General features: G+C 44.0%; 1 long non-coding RNA gene across 1 annotated transcript; it reads right to left on the bottom strand.

The window, feature by feature from the left end:
• Positions 1-5,116: 5,116 nt before the first annotated feature.
• On the bottom strand, positions 5,117-21,873 carry LOC142741622 (uncharacterized). Its single transcript, XR_012881206.1, has 3 exons — positions 21,763-21,873; positions 9,308-9,355; positions 5,117-5,750 (listed from the first exon to the last, which is right to left on the bottom strand). It is a non-coding gene; the product is annotated as an uncharacterized LOC142741622 (long non-coding RNA).
• Positions 21,874-24,061: the final 2,188 nt, after the last annotated feature.

Here is a 24,061-nt window from a genome sequence, read left to right as displayed (position 1 = left end):
CACCAGTTCCGGTGCGCGCGCTGCCCCTTTAAGAGCGGGCACGAGCATGCGCGCGCACCCTACGGGATCCGGCTGAGGTGAGTGGACGCGAGCGCTGGCGTCTCCTGAGGAGGAGGCTGGGGCCAGCGCTTGCCAACTCGCGGCTGTCAGGGGGAGGTTGGAGCTGACGGCCCACAGCCACGGACATTACACATTGCTTGTAGAGTGAACATTTTTTTAAAAAGACTATGGGATGCAACACCTTGTTACAAAAGACCCAAATCATTCATTATTCTTTATACATGTAGATGGAGGGGTATGTAAATAGGTATGGTGGGAGGGGAGGATTTGATACGAAAAAAGGGCTGTCTGAAATTAGAAAACAGGGTTTACTTATATCTAAAATCAGCGCCACTTGTGTACATGGGTTGTGTTTGGTATTGCAGCTCAGCACCACTCACTTGATTGCTGCAATACCAGACACAGCCCATGGACAAGAGTGGCGCTGCTTATAAAAACAATACAGAGATATTTTTGTAATCTCAGACAACGCATTTTAATGCTCAGAACCCAGAAATCAGCCCAGAACTACGATTTGTTTTGCCCTTTTTACATTACTTTGCATTTCCATTGTTAGCTGTCCTCTGGCAGTCAGAATGGGCCTATTATTTAATGATATGAAATGGAATTTAAAAAAAAAATAATTTGAAGTCACCTATTTCCAGCATCCAATGCAGTCCAGACTTTTACTAAGTTCTGAAGACTGGACTCCATATGTTGGGCATAGACTGTTTGTGCTCATATTGAGCTAAAGAAATACATTGTGCAATGAACATCTGATTATTAGCAGTTTGATAGAAGAGTTATATATTTGGGGAGAGACATCTTAACAGAAGACAAAAATATATTGCTATCGTGTTTTCTTCCTTGCACAGGTCGTCCCTAGCTTCAATTTGTGGTAGTATTTTTGATGACATCAAGTAGCTGTTGTTACCGCTCGGTACTCTTGGCAGCCGCACTGCGTGGATAACAGATGTGTTTTGTGAGAAAACTAATCATGTGAAAAGCTATGGAAAAATCCTCCACCTCTGATGCCCACTTCAGTCTCTTTATAATTGTAAAGACATACTTTACCCTAAGTGCCCCAATAAACAGTAGGGCCAGCAGACTGCCCCATAAACAATAGTACTAACAAGACAAAGCACCCCACATTAAAAGTACCAGCAGAGTGCCCCCTAATAAGCATTGCCTGCTGGGTGTCTCCTAAATATAGTGCCAGCAGACTGCCCCATAAACAATAGTGCTAACAAGACAATGTGCCCCACATAAAAAGTGTCAGCAGAGAGCTCCCTAATAAACATTGCCAGTCGAGTGCACCCATAAACAATAGTGCCTCCCCAACGCTATTCCCTCTACCCCCGCCTTCTATTACCAAGCTAGCTGCCACCTCAGTCTGTACGTCTGGGCTTTCACCCCCATCTGCCCCCGTGAGTGCTTGCTCACTCCATGTTGTCAATTACCCTCCAATGAATAGCAGCGCTAATTACGGCCGTAATTGACGCGGCGTTCAAGCGCCTGCACATGCCGGTACGGCTGAAATTACGGGGATGTTTTCAGGCTGAAACATCCCCGTAATTTCAGCCGTTACGGACCCCCGCCGTGTGAACATACCCTAAGGGTATGTGCACACACACTAATTACGTCCGTAATTGACGGACGTATTTCGGCCGCAAGTAGTGGACCGAACTCAGTGCAGGGAGCCGGGCTCCTAGCATCATACATATGTACGATGCTAGGAGTCCCTGCCTCTCCGTGGAACTACTGTCCCGTACTGAAAACATGATTACAGTACGGGACAGTTGTCCTGCAGAGAGGCAGGGACTCCTAGCATCGTATATAACTATGATGCTAGGAGCCCGACTCCCTGCACTGTGTTCGGTCCGGTACTTGCGGCCGAAATACGTCCGTAACTTACGGACGTAATTCGTGTGTGTGCACATACCCTTAGGGTATGTTCACACGGCGGGGGTCCGTAACGGCTGAAATTACGGGGATGTTTCAGCCTGAAAACATCCCCGTAATTTCAGCCGTACCGGCATGTGCAGGCGCTTGAACGCCGCCTCAATTACGGCCGTAATTAGCGCTGCTATTCATTGGAGTCAATGAATAGCGGCTCCAATTACGGCCCAAGAAGTGACAGGTCACTTCTTCTACGCGGGCGTCTATTTACGCGCCGTCATTTGACAGCGGCGCGTAAATATACGCCTCGTGTGAACAGACAAACGTCTGCCCATTGCTTTCAATGGGCAGATGTTTGTCAGCGCTATTGAGGCGCTATTTTCGGGCGTAATTCGGGGCAAAAACGCCCGATTTACGTCCGTAAATAGGCCGTGTGAACATACCCTAAGTGTTGAAAATTGCTCATTTAGGTCCAGAATCTTAGCTTCTAGATGGGCAATTCGGACACCCCCTCACAGCAGTATGGTCCCTTAAAAGGATGTTCAAGGAGAGCATACATGGCAAGGGCGTTACTAGGGTCTTAAAAGATCAAGGGCACAAGCCCCAAGACATATGTTTGCCCACCCTCCAAAAAAAGCTTATTAATAAAATATATATATACATATATATATATATATATATATATATATATATATATAGCAGAAAAAGAATGGCGACAGCACCCTGCAACACTAATGCCACCTAAACCACTAAATATAAATAAATATGCACTAAAGCTAAATCTACTTATAATAGGGAGGTTCTTAGTGCACGTTTTGATCAAAAAGTGTTTGCCCACCTGCCACGACAAGGCGACCTCTCTAAGGTGGGAACCTACGCTGCACATACACCCAGAACTGGTACTAAGGCCTCATTTACACGAGCGTGTGCGTTTTGCGCGCGCAAAAAAACGCAGCGTTTTGCGTGCGCAAAAGGCACTTGACAGCTCCGTGTGTCATCCGTGTATGATTGCGCGGCTGCGTGATTTTCATGCAGCCGCCATCATAGAGATGAGGCTAGTCGACGTCAGTCACTGTCCATGGTGCTGAAAGAGTTAACTGATCGGTAGTAACTCTTTTAGCACCCTCGACAGTGAATTCCGATCACCATATCGAGTAACCTGTTTAAAAAAAAAGAGGTTCGTACTTACCGAGAACTTCCCGGCCGTTGCCTTGGTGACGCGTCCTTGGTGACGCGCCTCTCTTGACATCTGGCCCCACCTCCCTGGATGACGCGGCAGTCCATGTGACCGCTGCAGCCTGTGCTTGGCTTGTGATTGGCTGCAGCTGTCACTTGGACTGAATTGTCATCCCGGGAGGTCAGACTGGAGGAAGAAGCCGGGAGTTATCGGTAAGTCAGAACTTTTTTTTTTTTTACACGTTCACGTATATTGGAATCGGAAGTCACTGTCCAGGGTGCTGAACCAGTTTAACTCTTTCAGCACCCTGCACAGTGACTGTCTCCTGCCGGGTTCGGTCAAAACGAGTTCGGCCGAACCCGGTAAAGTTCGGTTCGCTCATGTCTAAGACACTCCGTTCGGATGTTTGTAAACAGAAAAGCACGTGGTGCTTTTCTGTTTACATTCAGTTTGACAGCTCTTGCGCGAATCACGCAGTTCGCACGGAAGTGCTTCCGTGCGGCATGCGTGGTTTTCACGCACCCATTGACTTCAATGGGTGCGTGATGCGCGAAAAACGCACGATTATGGAACATGTCGTGAGTTTTACGCAACGCACGCGCACTGCGCAAAAATCACGCATCGTCTACACTGCCCCATAGACTAATATAGGTGCGTACGACACGCGTGAAAAGCACGCGCGTATATTACGATCGTGTAAATGAGGCCTAAGGCTGGGTTCACACTACCTATTTTCAGAGGTAAACGAGGCGTATTATGCCTCGTTTTACGTCTGAAAATAGGGCTACAATACGTCGGCAAACATCTGCCCATTCATTTGAATGGGTTTGCCGACGTACTGTGCAGACGACCTGTCATTTACGCGTCGTCGTTTGACAGCTGTCAAACGACGACCCGTAAAAATACAGCCTCGTCAAAAGAAGTGCAGGACACTTATATACATTATATACAGGACACTTCTATACATTATATGCAGGACACTTCTATACATTATATGCAGGACACTTCTATACATTATATGCAGGACACTTATATACATGATATGCGGGACACTTATATACATTATATGCGGGGCACTTATATACATTATATGCGGGACACTTATATACATGATATGCGGGGCACTTATATACATGATATGCGGGACACTTATATACATTATATGCGGGGCACTTCTATACATTATATGCGGGACACTTATATACATTATATGCAGGACACTTCTATACATTATATGCAGGACACTTCTATACATTATATGCAGGACACTTCTATACATTATATGCAGGACACTTCTATACATTATATGCGGGACACTTCTATACATTATATGCGGGACACTTCTTTCAGACGTAATTTGAGCCGTTCTTCATTGAACTCAATGAAGAGCAGCTCAAAATTTACGGCTGTCAGAGAAGCCTCGCAAAATGCGAGGAGGAGCAATTACGGCTGAAACGAGGCAGCTGTTTTCTTCTGAAAACAGTCTGTCATTTCAGCCGTAAAAGGAAGATAGAGTGTGCACATACCCTAAGCCTACATATATACCTGGGGATGGTAGGATCCAGCATTGAACTAATTAAAATCACCCAGGGCAGAATGGGAGGAGTGCAAGAACAAAAATTTGAACAGCACAAAAATTTGAACAGCACAAATAGAAAAGCAGCAGCACTCAAAATGCAATTCCAAAATGGTCTCGGGTGCAAGCAGGTAATCCCGATCCAGGGGATATAGGTAGATATAGAAGAAAATCCCACAGCACTCCGTGTTAGTGAAAAAAAATGGTGGTTTATTAAGCCAGCACAAGCTGCAACGTTTCCGTCCTGCTATAGGACCTTTATCAAGCATAGTGATACATACAACATGTGGACCATATATAGTGAGTATCTCATTAGCATAACGAGTAAACATTAAGACAGTATACATAAAAAAAAACATACTGATCTACATTCAAGTACAAAACTTTAAAAGATTTTGAAGTGATCAAGTGCCAGTGAATAGAAAATTACAAAAACATTGTTTAAAACATATAAAATCAGTATAATTGTAGTGAAATTAAAAATGCAACCACATGTGTGTGGAGAACATCCGACAAGGCACCAATCCGGGCTGGTATATGTAAATTCGTGGAAGGAGGTGCAGGTCCGTTCCACACGTTGAATCCGTAGCAGATCGGCGTCCTCAAACTTCCACTGCGCATGCTCGCGTATGGAAGACGGAAGGCTGTAGCTGCTTCGCAACAACTGACACTCAAGCCAGTTGGTGAATTAAACGCAGCAAACAACACAGGAAGGAGGAATGACATGTGCCAACTTGCGTCTGAATCTGCCAGACCAATACAATCCAGGTATAATATTTAAATTGAGGTGACCTCATATCTATAAAGATCTGGGCACTGTAAAGCGTAACAGTGCAACTATTATAATGTTGGTAGTCCCACTGATGTAGACAACGAAACCCCTATAATGTATCAGAGCTGTATTATATAAATTAAGAATTTACAAGGTCAAGAAGTTTTTATAATACATCTGATTGTACGTTACTGAAATAGCTGGATTAGTCGGGCAGATATGGATACGTATCGTTGTATCACGGTAAACACAGAGCTGGTGAGTGGTCACAATGTTCCAATAATTATCTGAAAAACATCAATATTTTATATAAGTAAAAAATTATTCAACAAGATTATCACAATTGTTCTAAAACAAAAAAAAGTTGTTGTATAACATGTATCACATACCGCATGCTGTTACATGCATGCGTGTATAAATACATTCAACAAGGAGGACATTGCCAGGACACCAAACTGTCCAAAGGCCATGTGATTACTAATTCAATCTTGCCACATTAAATTCAATGTTAAGGCCCCTAGGGTGTAAGGAACCCAATAAGTGTATCCATTTAAGTTCACATTTATGTAAAAGTCTGTGTCTGTCACCCCCCCCTGTAAGGAATGGGGATATGTTCAAGAATCATGAACTTCAAATCCTTCTCAGAGTGCCCTAAATCACAGAAGTGTTTTGCCACTGGCAAAATCGCGTCTCTTTTTTTCAAACGGAGTGCCTATGGTTGTTAAAACGGGTCTTGAAATCGCAAGTGGTTTCACCCACATAAAGAAGTAAACAAGGACACCAGAGCACATATATAACCCACCCAGTATCGCAGGCAGGTAAGGAATTGTTTGATTTTATGTTGTTTGTGGGTAACAGGATGTGAAAAGGGAAATTGCCCATTTTTCTAGGTCTAAGTAGTGTTTGTTGGTCTGTCACATGTGTCTTACCGACTAGATTGTTAACCAGTTTGTCCCGTAAATTCTGTGAGTGTCTGTATGACATGAGAGGTTTGTTCTTGAATGGCCCAATATGTTTGTAGCTATTTTGTATGATGCCCCAATGTTTGTTAACAATTCTCGACACCTCTCCACTCAAATCGTTATATGTAGTAACAAATGGGATACGTTCATGTTGTTTGAGAGATTTTGCTTCAGCAAAGACACTAACGTTAGGAGAAGATTAAATCTTATCTCTACACGTACGTAATAGTTTCCTCGGATAACCCCTTTGTGAAAAATTAACAACCATCTGATTGAATGTTTGATCTAATTTGACTCCATCATCAACTATGCGTATAGCTCTGAGCATTTGGCTGTGTGGAAGAGACCGTACCATTTTTTTAGGATGACAACTGTCAAATCTAAGCAACGTATTGCGATCGGTCTGTTTCGTGTAGATGATGGTTTGGAACGCATTGTCTCTAATATCCACCAAAACATCCAAAAATTGAATAGTGGTGTTGGAGTATGGGATAGTGAACTGAATATATGAATCTATGTGATTCAAAAAAGAATGAAAATCACGTAAAGATTCTGCTGTGTCCGTCCAGATAAGGAAGATGTTGTCTATGTATTGCCACCATCTCAAAACATGAGCAAAATGGTGGGACACATAGATCGACATCTCCTCCATCATGTCCACAAAAATGTTGGCATAGGTAGGCGCCATGTTAGAACCCATGGCTAGGGGCGTAACTAGGAAAGACTGGGCCCCATAGCAAACTTTTGACTGGGGCCCCCCTCCGCTGGGTATCACACAACCCCCCCCTTGTAGATAGTGCCTGCCTATAGATTCCACCACACAGCGCCCCCCTATAGATAGCACCTCCCTATAGATTCCACCACACAGCACCCCCCTATGGATAGCACCATACACAGCCCCCTGTAGATAACACCATACAGGGGGTGTAGATAACGCCATACAGACCCCCCCAAAAAATGGCCTATAGTTTGTCCTACAAAAGAGATGTATCCCCTATACACAGGGGATAAAACAGACAGGCATCTGCTAGGTTATGCCTCTGGCATGACCTAGCAGGCATACACTACAGGCAGACCTGGGGGCCTTTATTAGGCCGCCGGCTGCCATCGGAGACACAGACACTCGGCGATCTTATCGCCGGGTGCCGGTGGGATGAGAGGGAGCTCCCTCCCTCTTTTCCAAAACAACTCCGGTGCGGCGCTTGCAATTGAGCGCCGCATCTGTGGGGTTAAACGGGTGAGATCGATACTGATATCGATCTGACCCGTTCGAGCAGGGATGCCCCCAGCCCTCAGCTACCTCTGGCAGCTGAGAGCAGGGATATTCAACGGCTCCCTGATCTATTTATTTATTCCAATGTTGTGCCGTTAAAATGCTACTGTATTGGAATAAAGCCTGTTAGTGGCCACCGTAAAAACACTATGGGGCGGTCACTAATGGTTTAATGTGACCCATAATCTGTACAATTATATTGAAAAACAAACTCAAATTATTTAGAGGGGCAATAATGTAGTTGCATAAGCGTGAACACTCTCTTATAATTGGTATGTGGTTGTGTTCAAAATTAGCCAATCACATTTAAACTAGTCAGTACACAGCTGCCATTATTTAAAGTGATTCTGAGTAACCCCATATAAAGTTCAGCTGTTCTATTAGGATTTTCCTGACATTTTCTTTGTTGCATCTGACAGCAAAAGCCATGGTCCGTAAAGAGCTTACAACACATCAAAGGGATCTGATTGTTGAAAGTCATCAGTCAGGAGAAGGGTACAAAAGAATTTCCAAGGTATTAGATAAACCATGGCATACAGTGAAGACGGTCATCAAGAAGTGGATTACATTTGGCACAACAGTGACATTACCAAGAACTGGACGTCCCTCAAAACTTGATGAAAAGACGATAATTCATCCGGGAACATTAAAGGAGCTGCAGGACTTTCTGGCAGGTACTGGTTGTGTAGTGCATGTGACAACAATCTCCCGTATTCTTCATATGTCTGGGCTGTGGGGTAGGGTGGCAAGATGGAAGCCTTTTCTAACAAAGAAAAACATCCAAGCCCAGCTATGTTTTGCAAAGAATTACATCAAGTCTACCAAAACCATGTGGGAAAAAGTGTTATGATCTGGTGAGACCAAGGTTTAACTTTTTGGCCATAATTCCAAAAGGTATGTTTGGCGCAAAGCCAACACTGCACATCACCAAAAGAACACCATACCCACAGTGAAGCATGGTGGAGGCAGAATTATGCTTTGGGGCTGTTTTTCTGCAGCTTGAACTGGGGCTATTCAACAAAGTATTAGTTTAAGGGTGTGCAGATTTATGCAACCACATTATTTTTGTTCTTTATTTTTATTTTTCCACCCTAAAGGATTTCAGTTTGTTTCTCAATATAATTGTACAGATTTTAGGTGACATTAAAGGTGGAAAAAGTTCTGAAATGATTCAGGTGTGTAGACTTTTTATATCCACTGTAGCTGCTCCATTAAGTTAGTCCTCTGGCTGGACTTTGGAGTTGTTCAAACCAGACTGCCCTTGAAGGGGTATTCCCACCTTCGAAATGTATGGCATATTCATGGGATATGCCATTGATGTCTAAATTAGAGATAACCCTTTAATGTATTCAATAATAATAATCTGCTTTGTCCTCAGAATAAGAATGGCACTATCACTATCTGTACAGTAGTTTTTGGACATTCTTTATTCTTTTTTTAGAATCAGATCCCTGGGGCCTTCCCCGTCTAATGTCAATCTATCTACATTATACATCTCAGCACAATCGTAGCATTGATGGTTCTCTGGGAGTAAAAAGTGGGATATAAGGATAATGTACTGGAGGGAATATGGCGGCAATGGGTGAAATATTGTCTGCATTGTACTTACGAATGAGCAGGGCACTTCTTGAGGAGAAGATAACTTTGATGTACCGCACTATAAGACAGAGCATATATTGTGAGAAGATTTTGATTTGTGTAAAATAATTCATTCCTCCCAGACTACACATGTCAATGAAATAACAGAAAGTTCCTGTCACGTACAATGAAAGCTGCTATTATAACCCTACTACCCAAGATCCACCATGGTCATATGCTAATTATACTATTCAGATTGCTAACTCATTTCTTCATGGAATAGACAATGGTAGTCACAGCTCCACCCCTATTATAAGCATCTCACCTTAATGGAAAAATTGCGACGACTTCTTACTTTCCCCTATATCCCCGGGTCTCCAGGCAGATTTGTCATTTAGGACTCTAGGAAATCTTAGTGACAACCTTTGAGGGAAATGGTGACCTTACGTTTACCAATTTCAAGGACTAGTCATTTTTTTTCTTTAAACTATTATTTTAGGGGAACATTCACCTAATTCCAAACATGTTTAAAGGCTACCATTTTTCTTTTTTTAAGCTTTGCTAATAGTCTTGAATAGAAAACTCCTACCGTTTTGTGTATACAGCTCCTATGTAGACACAGAAGCAAACCCTAATCTGATCATATAGTTACATTCTACTACCCTGCTTGTTTCTAACCTACTTGTGAGCACTGTTGACACGTCTGTGGTCAGACTAGGTCAGTGTCCCGTTGTATATGCTGTACAAATCCATAGGGCCCTATTGACCCAACGTATCTCCTTTTGGCATGTGGGGAGGTATACATTGGCATACCTTATTATTACTGTAAAGGAAAGCATGGATGGCAGAGGCATGGGACACTTTGATTGCAACTAATTATGTGACTTCTGAAGTTAATTGATTTGACCAGATCTTATTTAACGTTTTTATAGCAAAGGGAGTGAAGACATAGGACCTCACAATTTTTCCGTTTTTAGTTTTAGTTATTTTTTTTCATTTCACTGAAACAATTTGAACTTTTTTGTTAGGTCCATCACATAAAATCAAAGTTAAAATCCAGTTTAATGGTCAGTTCACACAGTTTTTTGGCACTGATTTTGATGCGAAAACCACGTCGGAATCAGCGCAAAAAAAAATTCCAAAATCCCTTCCCCCCCCCCCCATTGATTTCAATGGGAGAAAGAGGTGTTTTTTCCCGGACGGCTCTTGGTAGCTCGCAGGAAAAAAAGCAATGTCCTTTCTTGCTGCGGTTTCAATGGGAGGCAGAAAAACCCACGTTGCTCGTTTCTGAGTGGTTTTCGCTGCGTTTTTTGCCGACTGTCCTTGCATTAGCTTCAAATGACCGGAGGCGAAAAATGTCACAAAAAAACGCGGAAAAATACGGTTCTAAATCTGCCTCCAAATTCCTGAAGGAATTCTGAGGCAGATTTTTCTGCCAGCAAAAAACTCAGTGTGAACAGGGCCTTATTCCAGGTTGTAAGGCACTAAAACAGGAAAAACACCAAGCAGGATGAATACTTTTGCATAAATATATATAGTATCTGTATACAGCACACAAGAAAATGGCGACAGCACTCTGCAAACACTAATGCCACCTAAGCCACTAAATATAAATAAATATTCATTACGGCTAAATCTACTTAGAATAGGGAGGTTCTTAGCGCACATTTTGATCAAATTGTGTATAGTATATGTACTGTATATGTATTTCTTAAAAAAATCTATTAAACCCAATAATATGAGAAACATGCCACTGTCCATACTAAAAATAAATCCTGTGGTCTACCCAAATAACTAGCAAAAAACCAAAATGACACCCAGTACAAGAAAACCACAAAATCCATGCAAGTAATGTATATATAGAAATACATTCATGGCCCGATTGGGGTCAGTGTAACATTCAATGCTCTGGTCTTGTCTCTGTTCATTAGTGGGTGCTGGTATTTTGGGGTGAAAGGTTTCAGCCTTAGGACTCATATACACAAATGTATTAGGGCTAATAGTCCCGTGTTATACCTTTCACCCCCCCAATGCCTAGTGTTTTTATTTTTGTTTTAAATCCCCCCAAAAAATCATAAATTGCGCCCCCCCCCCCCCCTTGGCGTTCTAGGTAACTGCTTACTCTGCCTACCCCTTGTCCTGTCCCTGCCTGTAGGTTAAAAATGTCTTAAAAATTAACCTGTAACAAATTTATAGTATTAAACCAGAACTTTAACCTATTCATCTACAATTAAAGACTACTGTACCTTCTCCCTACTGCATGATCTATAATAGACTGCTGACCCTGAGGAGCAGGTGCCCTACTCCACGGACCCACCTCACTACTGCATGAACTATAACACACTCCTGACCCTGAGGAGCAAGTGCTCTTCCCCTCAGGCCCACCTCCTTACTGCATGATATATAATAGGCTACTGACCCTGAGGAGCAAGTGTCCTTCCCCACAGGCCCACCTCCCTACTGCATAAACTTGAATACACTCCTGACCCTGTGGAGCAGGTGCCCTTGCCCACAGGCCCACCTCTCTACTGCATGAACTATAATAGACTGCTTACCCTGAGGAGCAAGTGCCCTTCCCATCAGGCCCACCTCCCTACTGCATGATCTATAATAGACTGCTGAGCCTGAGAAGCAAGTGCCCTTCCCCACAGGCCCACCTCCCTACTGAATGAACTATAATACACTCCTGACCCTGAGAAGCAAGTGCCCTTCCCCACAGGTTCTCCCTACTGCATGAACTATAATGAGCCTACCCTCTGATCCCGGCCATTTAACCCCTTAAATTCCAAGACCACAGCATTTAAGTAATTTGACAGAGGGAGGGGGGCTCCTTCTGTCACCCATCAGCAGCCCGCGAATGTCATCGGTTCCCATGCGTAACAAAGGCCCCCAGGCTTGCCATGGCTGTGAGTCAATGGCTGTGCCAGAGGCACGTACTAAGAGACTGCCTGTCAGTTTTATACTAACAGGCAGTAATGCTTTGGTATTGTCACGATCTAGGGGTATGTGGACCCACTAGGCCGCTTCACACAGTCTATACAAAGTCTATGCAAAGCACAAGGGTACCTGAGAGAGTCCAGACGGTAGCAGAGGCTTTGGCACAGATGAAACTTGACGTGGAAGGTAGCGCCAGACGTGGCGGATGATACCAGGAGTGGTAGTTGACACCAGACGTGGTGTATAACAGCAGGCGTGGCAGGTGACACCAGATGTGGTGCATAACAGCAGGCGTGACAGGTGACACCAGACGTGGTGTATAACAGCAGGTGTGGCAAACGACACAACACGACTCCGACACTAGAAAAGGCTCAGGAACAAACACGGCACAGGATACAGGATACAGATAGCAGGGCACGGGAACAATGAGAGCAGGATACAACTAGGGGACCATTTGCAATACGAACATGGGTAGACAACAACAACGCTCAGGCAAGGAGTGGAAGGGTGGAACCATTTTTATAGTACAGGGTATCCGGGGGATAGGTTAGGGAAACTTTAGTGCGTGCGCTGGCCCTTTAAGACCGGGGACGAGCGCACGTGCGTGCACCCTAATGCTCAGTCCAGGACGGGAAAGCCGCGAGAGCTGTGGTCGCGGCCATCCGCTGATGGGGAGCGGCGGTGGTCCGTGGCCGCAGTCGTTACAGGTATAGGCCCCATGCACACCGTAAAAAAACTCGTTACGGAAAGGTGTCCGTGCCATAGAACCGTGCCGGAAAATATGGACCATGTCCTACTTTTCAAATTTTACGGGCCGTGCTCCCATACTTTGCATGGGAGCACGGCAAGAAAATGAGGCGCGTGGCACGCGGGCGTCAGATTACGGGCACGGCCGTGTGCATGAGGCCATACTGAGTATACCAAAGCCTTATAAAAGTGATAAGAAGATCGGATAATGAAGTCCCCTAGTGGCACTTTAAAAACATTTTAGGAAAGTGAAATAAAATTTATTAGAAAAAAAGTACACGGGGGTGTGGCTAGCAGCTGAACTGGCCGGAAGCATCTGATGCAGGCTCCTGACCACTAAGCCAAATCCAATGCCATCCTGCCCGACTTTTGGCTGATAGTGAGATTCTGTGACTAGTCTCACACTCAGCAACCCTCACTGAGTATTTTGATACCGAGTTTGGCTCTCTGGGAGTATTTTTACTTTTGCGGCCTGAAGCCAGGGCCTCAATTTACTGCCGCCGCCGTGGTCCTTGGAACGGCTGGCGCATCTTCTACTCTGGGCTCCAGAAACGCAGGATCTACACACTGGATCCCTGATGTCACATATAAAGTCTGCTGTACACCTGCTCTTGCCCTGTGGAGCTCCACAGCTCATCGAAAACGACGTGTGCAGACGCCGGCCACCATCTTGGATACACTGAAATACTGAAGGATTCCGGCATCGAGGCCTGGCGATTGCTAAAGCCGGGACCTATACTACAGACTACTCCTGTCTGAGGAAGTGCTCTGGTCGAGGCAGACGTGGAATACAGGAAAGAAGAGGAGACCTTCCATTACGTCTATACCCCTGAGTCCTTTCCATATCAGTAACAGAATTAAACGATATTGAGGCCTAGCTCACACTTTAAACCAAGAGCTTGATTTTCAAACCTCCCTCAGTTGACTGATGGCCTGTATGGCCGCATTTTACCAGAGCTTCGATTTGATCTTGCCACTGGAGTCGTCCAGAAATTCTGGGGAAAGCCTGAGTGGTAAGCCACACTGCCGTGCCCTGAGAACTAGGATAGTACGATCCTGCGTGCCACAGACACTTAACATAGTGGTGCAACTTACGGCACGCACTTCAAAATATAGGGCTTGAACTATCTGATCCCCCTAATTTTGGCATTTACCTCATCTCGCCAAACCCCTATTAGGGATACTCTCTAAAATTTCTACAAGCCTTTGTTACTCCACAACTCTGAAACCCTAAATAAGTCGGCTGATATCACACCTCCCTGATATCACACTGTACCAGTGGATACTTACCTACATACGGACGCTGAAATACCACTGTTGTTTAAAACCGACCCCATGTAATAACATCACGTCCATCGGGACGATGGACATACCTATGCACTAGCATCGGTGATTTTCTCCCTTTGGGAATCTCGTCTCTCTCTCCTTTCCTGCGTGTATGGTAATGGACAAGTTCCTCTATAGATCTCCCTCAACTTCGCACTTAAGATCGACCAGACAAACACAGATACCACGGCCGACAATGTCAAAGGTGTCGAAAGGCAAACAGCTCAAAGATAATAAAAGACTAAACCAAAAAATATCTCCACAGCTGGTAGCCGACTCAACCCCAATGTCTCTAGAACTTCTCACAGATGGGGACATAACACCCCCTAACCTATCTCCAGCACTATCCCCTATGTCTTCACATACATCTGAACACAGACAGGCCTTTGATATGGCTCAAGAAGTCTCACGTCATCTACTGCCAATGCTTGACAAACACTTTGATGTCCTTCATGCTTCCATAAATTCAGCTCTGGCACAGATAACTGCCAATGCTCAAAACCTTGTTGATCTTGAGACCAGAATAGTGTCATGTGAAGACACCCTCTCAGATCTAGACTGAGCCATGTCCCAGAGACAGAACACCGAAATCATACTCCGTGATAAATTGGAGGATCTTGAAAATAGAGATAGAAGAAACAATTTACGTTTCATAGGCATACCAGAAAATATCTCTAATGATGCTCTCATCCCATATCTGACAAAAGACCTCCTGATGGCGCTCCAGTCGGATTTACCACAAGACCCCTTGAGCATTGAAAGAGCCCACAGGATTGGAAAGGAGAGAGAGATACTAGACCCAGACTGGTCATTGCCAAATACCTTAACTGGACTGTTAAGGAAACGGTCCTTCGAGCTTATGGGAAATGTAACTAGTTGCAGATTTCTGGCCAAAAGCTTCTAATATTCCAAGACTTCTCTGTAGCAGTTGCAACTAAACGAAGGGCCTTCACTCCGATATGTAAGCATCTCTTCGAGCAACAGATCCGGTTAAAGTTATTATTTCCAGCTCGCCTAAAGGTGATGGAAAATGGAAGACCTGTATTCTATGAGGACCCGGTTCAAGCCAGGAGATCCCTGATTAGGGAGGCACCTGACTAGAATATCTTTATGCACTCCTGGAGGAGAGACTCTCCATTTCTTTAGACCATTTCATTGTGATACCAATGCATTTCTATGTTCCATCTCCGATGCACAATGTTTCATATGTTATATATTAATCAGGTTTTTTTTCCTTACGGTATACTGCTCCCCCTCCCCCCCCCTTCGGACATCTGAGTTCTCACTACGAATGAGGCTCTTCGCTGGCTGGGACGAGGAGTCTTCAAAGAATGACAGATCCTGTATTTATCACAACCGAACTGCGGAAATAGGATGAGTACTATTTCCCCTAATGCACCACCACACACCACTACCAACTCCCAAAATAGTATCATGGAATGTAGCAGACTTGAACACTATTGTTAAACGCAAGAAAATTACGACCCATTTACATAGACTAAAGCCACATATTGTCTTCTTAGGGTATGTGCACACACACTAATTACGTCCGTAATTGACGGACGTATTTCGGCCGCAAGTAGTGGACCGAACACAGTGCAGGGAGCCGGGCTCCTAGCATCATAGTTATGTACGATGCTAGGAGTCCCTGCCTCTCCGTGGAACTACTGTCCCGTACTGAAAACATGATTACAGTACGGGACAGTTGTCCTGCAGAGAGGCAGGGACTCCTAGCATCGTACATAAGTATGATGCTAGGAGCCCGGCTCCCTGCACTGTGTTCGGTCCGGTACTTGCGGCCGAAATACGTCCGTCATTTACGGACGTAATTAGTGTGTGTGCACATACCCTTAGAGGAAACACATTGGAGTAGGGAAGGGGAGGGTACTTTGAAGGCGAATTGGATTGGAGATTGTCTGACAGCTTCACATACTTCCAAAAAGAGAGGAGTGGCCATTATCCTACACAAGGCATTACCTTACACAATACATGAATCTCATCCAGACCCTGATCCTGTATCTGGATATAACTATCCAGGACTCCAGATATAGCCTAGTTAATTTATATGCCCCTAACTATCCCAACGCAGGTTTTTTCTCGGGGCCTAATGGACTTTCTCTTGCAGAGAACACTCCATACCCTTGTTATAGGAGGTGACTTCAATACCACCTTACATAGTGACATGGATCGCACTGGTCTAACCACACAGGACACTGTGGCAGCCTCCATCATACTAGATTTGATGGCTCAGTTTGCCCTATGTGATCCTTGGCGACTTCTACATTCAACTGAAAGGGATTATACCCATTACTCACATGCCCACCACTCCCATTCTAGAATAGATCTCTTTCTGATGTCTATGCCGATGTTCAACTCAATTGCCTCAGCGGAAATAATGCCCATGGCAATATCTGACCACGCTCCTATAACTCTCATAATTACCTTGGGCACACCTACTCCTAAAAGTCTTAACTGGACATTTCCCTCTTACCTACTCACCTCTGAAGACTTTAAACAATTTCTATCTACTCACTGGTCGCATTATGTGGACGATAACTTAGAAGACTCTGATCTCTTTTGGTTCACCTCAATGGCAGTTATGAGAGGTCATATCATATCTTATCTCAAGCATAGATGCATTAACTTAGAAAAACAATTTAACACTTTAAACCTTGAAGTACTGAAAACACATAAATCATATATTTTAGATAGATCAGAAGAAAATAAATCTCTATATTTGGAAGCAAAAACCCTTTTGGACACTAACTTACAAGGACAAGCTAAATGGCAGATAGAAGCTATACGCAGTAAATACTTCCGCTGGGGTAATCGTATAGGTCCGATACTGGCAAAAATCCACAAACCCTGTAGATCCTCTTATGACATTCCAAAACTAACCCACCCCACCACTAACAAAACCATCTTGGCCCCTGACCAAATACAACACACCATTAGAGAATTCTTTAAGGATTTTTACAAATCCACAGAATACGACTCAGGGACTACATGGTCCTTTTTGTCCTCTATCGCAATGCCTAAACTTCCCTCAATAGACCAGCAGTTTCTTGATCGGGAGATCTCAAAGGAGGAGGTCCGCAGAGCTATCACTGCTCTCCCGAATAATAAAACACCAGGCCCAGATGGTCTCTCTTCAGAATATTATAAGATGCTTTTGCCAGACCTGGTGTCTCCATTAACCAGAATTCTGAATGACATCTATATGACGGACCTTCGGCCTCGCAAGTTCTTTGGCTCCAGAACTATTTTTGTTCTAAACCCCAAAAAAGATCCGTCTGCAGTTGGCTCTTACCGTCCCATATCCTTACTGAACCAAGATTATAAATTACTGACAAAAATTCTAGCAGATAGATTGCAGACAGACTTGGGCCCTGATGATTACACAGAGTCAAATGGGTTTCCTTAAAAATAGACATTCAACTAAAGGCATTAGACAGGCAATAGTGGCCACAGTACAAGCTTCCGCCCCACACTCCCCGATTACAATGCTTTTGGGATTAGACGCCGAAAAGGCATTTGACGCAGTATCAAGGCCTTTCTTACACACCACCCTTCGATATCGTGGCTTCAGAGACACTTTTTTGAACTTTCTTAGAGGTTCCCAACACCAGGCTCACACAACCCTCTCTATAAATAGCCATAACACTATGCACATTGATATACATAGAGGTACACGACAGGGATGCCCCCTATCCCACCTTTTATTTAATCTCTCCATAGACCCCCTCCTTAGACATATTCTCACCGTAACTTCTTTTCAAGGAATACATGTGGGTTCAATGGAATTAAAACTATCTGCCTTTGCAGATGATATATTATTATATATTACAAACCCACTAACCTCCCTAGACCCCATATTACGAGACATTGCGACATATGGATCCCTATCAGGTTTCAAGATTAACACGTCGAAATTGGAAACATTACTTTTGAAAGGCCCCACAAAACTCACTTTGTCTCCTAGATATGATTTCAACTGGAACACGAAATCGATACCCCATCTTGGTATTCAGGTCACAAGATCTCCTACCACCCTTTACAAACATAATGTAGGAACCTTCATATCGTATCTGGGATCCCAACTAAACACGTGGAAGAACTTCACACTCTCATTTCTTGGTAGGGCTAATTTATTAAAAATGATAGTTTTCCCCAAACTCCTATATATTCTCCAATCACTACCATTGTATCTCAGACCCCGAGACGTTAAAAGTATTAATGGTTTATTCCGTACATTTATTTGGAATAATAAAAGACCACAAATCGGACTACATATCTTACAACAACATAAAACTAATGGTGGAATTAACTTTCCAAACATTTCTCTGTATAATATAGCTGCCCAACTCCGAATAGTGGGCGACTGCTTCGTGCAGACTTCGATCCATACGGATATCGCATTGGACAGACACTTCACACATGATATCTCCCTGATTAACCTCTTACATACCCCATATCCAGACTTACCGTGTGATATAAAGACAAATCCTCTTCTAATAACTGCCTGGAAGTCCTGGACCAAGGCTAGACACGCTCTCTCACTTAATCCGAGATATGCATTATCTCTACACTTCTTCGGAAATCCTACCTTTCATGAAGGAAAACCACCCCATATATTTAAACTGTGGCAATCTGGAGGCCTGGACAGTATCATTAAAATGGTAGACAGAACTAGACGACAGATATACACATTTAACGAAATACGATTAAAATATGAAATAGTGGGTCCTCATCCGTTTTATTATTTACAAGCTTATAGATATGTATCTAAAGTTCTCAAACATATGACAGATGATGATCGGGATGATCCCTTTTTAGCACTGACACCTACTGGACAAACATTGCCTAAACTAATAACAACTTACGATCGCTTACTCTCCCATAAATATGATTATTCCACATCTTCCACTGGAGTGGCTTATCGGTCCACAATACTTACTAATACTTCCACTGAAGAGATCCTATCTGCCCTACAATTGGCAGCGAAATACTTACTTTCTGCAATGTACTGGGAAATGGCATATAAGGTGACATATAGGGCTTATGTTCATTCACATAGGGGCTTTATAATTGGTAATACCACAGATCACTCATGTCCCAAATGTTTCTCCCCTATTGCTGATTTACTCCACCGTCTCTGGTCGTGTCCCCGTATACAAACCTTTTGGCGCCAAGTACAATCTTCTGTAGTCACGAACTTGCTGGACACATGCCCTTACACAGATACATGGAGTTTATTTGGAAAACTACCGCCTGATATTAATGTAATATCAAAGGGGAGAGAAAAGACATGGACCGCACATCCACTGTATACTATGATCAATGCGGCTAGGCAAAATATTTAAATATGAACGAGAGGTTCTTTGTAACATTTTGATCAAATTGTATGCAAGCCCACTTGCCACTTCACGGCGACCTCTTAAAGTGGGTCCCTACTCTAGCGGTTGCAGCACCGCATGGCGGCTACCGCCACCGCAGCACCGCTCCTGCAGAGGGAGCAACCCAGGGGCCCAAAAGCACCCATGCCTTCAGACCGTGCCAAGCCTCCTTGGCTCTGGGCCACGTCCCCCCACAAGTGCAGCACTACAGCAACAGACACCACCACACAGCACCACAACATGTGAACAGATGGAATGAGCTCACCTTGCCATGCGCCCCCAGTGGCCGACTGAGAGTACAAGCAGGAGCAGGAACACTTATGAGGTCATTCCTAAATTAAAATCAGCTGGGCCAAAAGTGTGGAGTGCTGGTACCAAGTAAAACAAAACAACAGAGGGGATAGACTCTGTATAATATCAAAGGGGAGAGAAAAGACATGGACCGCACATCCACTGTATACTATGATCAATGCGGCTAGGCAAAATATTTAAATATGAACGAGAGGTTCTTTGTAACATTTTGATCAAATTGTATGCAAGCCCACTTGCCACTTCACGGCGACCTCTTAAAGTGGGTCCCTACTCTAGCGGTTGCAGCACCGCATGGCGGCTACCGCCACCGCAGCACCGCTCCTGCAGAGGGAGCAACCCAGGGGCCCAAAAGCACCCATGCCTTCAGACCGTGCCAAGCCTCCTTGGCTCTGGGCCACGTCCCCCCACAAGTGCAGCACTACAGCAACAGACACCACCACACAGCACCACAACATGTGAACAGATGTAATGAGCTCACCTTGCCATGCGCCCCCAGTGGCCGACTGAGAGTACAAGCAGGAGCAGGAACACTTATGAGGTCATTCCTAAATTAAAATCAGCTGGGCCAAAAGTGTGGAGTGCTGGTACCAAGTAAAACAAAACAACAGAGGGGATAGACTCTGTATAATATCAAAGGGGAGAGAAAAGACATGGACCGCACATCCACTGTATACTATGATCAATGCGGCTAGGCAAAATATTTAAATATGAACGAGAGGTTCTTTGTAACATTTTGATCAAATTGTATGCAAGCCCACTTGCCACTTCACGGCGACCTCTTAAAGTGGGTCCCTACTCTAGCGGTTGCAGCACCGCATGGCGGCTACCGCCACCGCAGCACCGCTCCTGCAGAGGGAGCAACCCAGGGGCCCAAAAGCACCCATGCCTTCAGACCGTGCCAAGCCTCCTTGGCTCTGGGCCACGTCTGGGCGCTGCGGTGGCGGTAGCCGCCATGCGGTGCTGCAACCGTTAGAGTAGGGACCCACTTTCAGAGGTCGCCGTGAAGTGGCAAGTGGGCTTGCATACAATTTGATCAAAATGTTACAAAGAACCTCTCGTTCATATTTATATATTTTGCCTAGCCGCATTGATCATAGTATACAGTGGATGTGCGGTCCATGTCTTTTCTCTCCACTTTGATATTATACAGAGTCTATCCCCTCTGTTGTTTTGTTTTACTTGGTACCAGCACTCCACACTTTTGGCCCAGCTGATTTTAATTTAGGAATGACCTCATAAGTGTTCCTGCTCCTGCTTGTACTCTCAGTCGGCCACTGGGGGCGCATGGCAAGGTGAGCTCATTCCATCTGTTCACATGTTGTGGTGCTGTGTGGTGGTGTCTGTTGCTGTAGTGCTGCACTTGTGGGGGGACGTGGCCCAGAGCCAAGGAGGCTTGGCACGGTCTGAAGGCATGGGTGCTTTTGGGCCCCTGGGTTGCTCCCTCTGCAGGAGCGGCGCTGCGGTGGCGGTAGCCGCCATGCGGTGCTGCAACCGTTAGAGTAGGGACCCACTTTCAGAGGTCGCCGTGAAGTGGCAAGTGGGCTTGCATACAATTTGATCAAAATGTTACAAAGAACCTCTCGTTCATATTTATATATTTTGCCTAGCCGCATTGATCATAGTATACAGTGGATGTGCGGTCCATGTCTTTTCTCTCCCCTTTGATATGATATTAATGTAACGCACCGACATGAGAAAAAGCTCGTAATGTTAATTTCTGCGGCAGCACGTAAGACCATTTTACGCTGTTGAATTTCATCATCCCCACCTACTGTTCGACTTTTCCTTGAGACATTATCATGCCTATTCCGGATGGATGGGATAGAGGACTCTCTGTTAAAAGAGAAGAGAGTAAGGCAGTCCTTCCAAATCTGGAATAAATTCATAACTCTTCTTCCTGAAAAAAAACAAGCCAACATGACGGAAAAATACAAAAGTTATGGCACTTGGAAAGTGGCGATGTACAATGTTTTTTTTTTGTGCAAAAGTGGTACAACATAAAAAACCTACACTTATTTGGTATCGCCGTAATCGTACCAACCCATAGAATAACGTTAAGATGTTATTTACAATGCACAGGGAACGGCGCAAATTTTAAATAGTCACTGGCAGAATTGGTGTTTTATTTACTAATCCCCCAGTTAATAAAAGTTAATCAATAAGTTATATGTACCCCAAAATGGTGCCATTGAAAATACAACTCATCCCACAAAAAAGCCCTCATACGGCTTTGCAGCTTCTGGTGACCCAGTGTGGTATGGTGAGCCACTAGATTAGTGTTCATCTCCAGTGATCAGTGGTTCATTATGCTTCTATGGCAGGGATAGATAAATTCCAGGAGCCAGGTAGGTAAAGGCTACATACACCTTTTGAATTTTTTTTATTTTTTTTTTTATAAATAAAAATGTGTATGTGTGTGGTGCAACTTTTTAAATACTTTTTATTCAAAATTATTTTTACTTTTTGAGATACAGCTGCTTTATATCCTGTATACAGAGCAGCTGCATCTTGCGCTGGGAACTGAATCCGTGAGGTCAGCAGGACAGACGGGTTCAGTGTGAGCGGGTCCTGCGTGTCTCTAACACCACCTGTTATCGATCACATCTAAGCTATGAATTTAGATGTAATTAGTAACAGCTCCATCCTGCATGTCAAAGACACGCAGGACCCACTGACACTGAACCCGTCAGTCCCGCGGACCTGACGGATACAGGTTTCGGCGCTAGATACAGCTGCTCTGTATACAGGATATAAAGCAGCTGTATCTCAAAAATTAAAAATATTTTTTAATAAAGAGTATTTAGAAAGTTGCACCAATCACACTGAGAGACATTTTTATAATTAAAGAGGCTCTGTCACCATATTATAAGTGCCCTGTCTCCTATATAAGGAGATGGGCGCTGTAATGTAGGTGACAGTAATGCTTTTTATTTAAAAAAACGATCTTTTTTCACAAAGTTAGGAGCGATTTTGGTTTATGCTAATGAACTTTCTTAATGCCCAAGTGGGCGTACTTTTACTTTCGACCAAGTGGGCGTTGTACAGAGGAGTGCATGACGCTGACCAATCAGCATCATGCACTCCTCTCCATTCATTTACACTGCACTAGCGATATAGATATATCACTATGTGCAACCTCATACACAAGCCCTAACATTACTACAGTGTCCTGATAATGAATACACATGAAATCCAGCCTGGACGTCATGTGTACTCACAATCCTGACACTTCTGAATCTTTTTTGTGAGATTCCAGCAACGGATACGAAATCTCGCGAGATCTCGGAGCTAAACGAGATTTGGTTTCACTTGCCGGAATCTCACAGAAAAGATTCAGAAGTGTAAGGATTCTGAGTACACATGACGTCCAGGCTGGATTTCATGTGTATTCATTATCAGGACACTGTAGTAATATTAGGGCTTGTGTATGAGGCTGCACATAGTGATATATCTATATCGCTAGTGCAGTGTAAATGAATGGAGAGGAGTGCATGATGCCGATTGGTCAGCATCATACACTCCTCTGTACAACGCCCACTTGGTCGAAAGTAAAAGTACGCCCACTTGGGCATTAAGAAAGCTCATTAGCATAAACCAAAATCGCTCCTAACTTTGTGAAAAAAGATCGTTTTTTTAAATAAAAAGCATTACTGTCACCTACATTACAGCGCCCATCTCCTTATGTAGGAGACAGGGCACTTATAATGTGGTGACAGAGCCTCTTTAAAAAAAAAAAACAAAAGAAAAATGTCAAAGGTGTACATAGCCATTAATGTGCTTAGAAATGTACTATAGGCTCTGAACTTTTTGTGTTTCTTCCTATTAATGTCTGGTAAATACCTTGGCTGGTAAAAAAAAAAATCTAACTGGCTCCTGAAGTGGTCTAATTGGCTACTATAGGCTGCAATAAATGCTCTACCCCTACGGTAAACCATAGTTTTGTTTTACTGATCATACCTGGTGATTCAGTTGGTTTAGTCTTCATCCTCTTGATCAAGTTCACCGCAGACCAACAATCTTCCTTCAAAACAGAATTACTCTATTCGGCTTTCTGTGCAGTCATACAG

Source organism: Rhinoderma darwinii, chromosome 2 (assembly GCF_050947455.1).
Source record: "Rhinoderma darwinii isolate aRhiDar2 chromosome 2, aRhiDar2.hap1, whole genome shotgun sequence".
NCBI lineage: Eukaryota > Metazoa > Chordata > Amphibia > Anura > Rhinodermatidae > Rhinoderma > Rhinoderma darwinii.
This window is presented reverse-complemented; position numbering and strand designations above follow the sequence as displayed.